The following is a 1,610-nucleotide window of genomic DNA, read 5'->3' as shown; positions in this document are numbered from 1 at the left end:
TTTCTTTGGGCTTTATTTTTATTGTTGTTGTATTGAAGTATGATTTACAAACAGTGAAGTGCTCAGATCTTAAATATATTGTTTAATTGGTTTAGACAAAGGTGTACACGCTTGTGTAACCCACACTCCTCATCGCCCCAGAAAGTAGCATAACTTTTTCAAGTAAAACCCAGAAAATAAAAATAAAAAAAGTAAAACCCAAGGCCATTCTCTGTGGGTCTTTGATAGAAGTACCCACTTCCACTTCACAGAATTCTAGCGATTGCATTAGCTAAACGAGTAACTCGGCTTTTAATTTTTTTTTTCTTTTTATTGAATTGATTGGGATGAGGCTGGTTAACAAAATTCTACAGGTTTCAGGGGCACAATTCCACAGCTCATCATCTGATGCTGTACTGTGTGCTCACCACCCCAAGTCACTTAGAACGCTACCTTCACGTTTTGTCGTACTTTTCAAACAGGGGCAAAATGTAGCGGTCACTCGATCATATGCCTCTTTATGGGGAAACGGCAGCTCAGAGAGAGAAAGGCTGCTACTAGAAGTCACTCTGCCTGGGACACCCTGCCCCCAGGGGGCCCTCCTGGTCTCCTGGCGTCCAGGTGCCTTCTCTCTGGGAGGCTTCCCTCCTGGGGCTCCGGGGAAGTGGAATGCGCCAGGACTCCCCTGTACCCCACCCCGGGATGCAGCCTTTAACAGGGGCCTGTGTATTCCAGAAGAGCTTTCCATCTCACTGACAGAACATTTTCGTTCATTTGTACCCATTCCTTCTTGCAGGCCCCCACCCCCACCCCCAGATCCTGCCACCACATCTCAGCGGGAGATGCGGGGAGTGAGGGGAAGACCCTGCCTGCCTGGGGCTCTGCAGGCCTGGGTGCCATGGCCCGGCCCACCCGGGCCGGGAGGGGGTTCCACCCACACTGGGGACAGGGGTGCCCAGAGCTGCTGTGAGTCAAACGGACAGCGGGAGATGCTGCTGCTGTGGCAATGAACGTGGAGATCTCCTTTAGGGATCGTTTACAAAATCATTTTAATGACCATGCAGACCTCTTAACTCGAGGCCATCTGTACTCTCCTGGAGCAGGTATTCCTAAAATGCCACTCAGCGTCTGTGTCTCTCCTGCCTTCATTCAATTGCGCAACTGTGTATCCCTGTTCAGACCCCGCTGGCGGCGTGGGAAACAGTTGACAGCGCTCCTTCCCGCGCTCCCCCCGCCCCCCGCTCCCCTCTCCGGGTACTTTTTGTATCTTATGAGAACTTCCAGTAAGGAGCTATTTTCGGTGGTTGAGGGAGCGGGTCAGGAGAGGGAGGGGCCAAGCCCGCCGGGGCCAGGAGAAGTATTCAGAAGAGTATCTACCTTCCATTGATCGACACTTGTCCTTCGCCAACTTGACTGCTTTTGGGAACCACGGGGGAGCTTTAAAGACTAATGATGCCTGGATGTCAGCGCGCAGGTCTGACTCCGTGATTCTGGGATGCCGCCTGGGCATCTGGATTTTGAAGATCCCCAGGCTGAAAACCACTGAAGTAAATTCCTCCTCCTCTTCCCTCTCCGGCACAATCAGATTCTCAGTCCAGGTCCTTGGCCCTGGGGACCGGGCTCCTCTCCCT

This window comes from Myotis brandtii, unplaced genomic scaffold (genome assembly GCF_000412655.1).
Source record: "Myotis brandtii unplaced genomic scaffold, ASM41265v1 scaffold383, whole genome shotgun sequence".
NCBI classification, from domain to species: domain Eukaryota; kingdom Metazoa; phylum Chordata; class Mammalia; order Chiroptera; family Vespertilionidae; genus Myotis; species Myotis brandtii.
The sequence above is the reverse complement of the archived record's forward strand: the minus strand, read 5'-3'. Positions refer to the sequence as shown.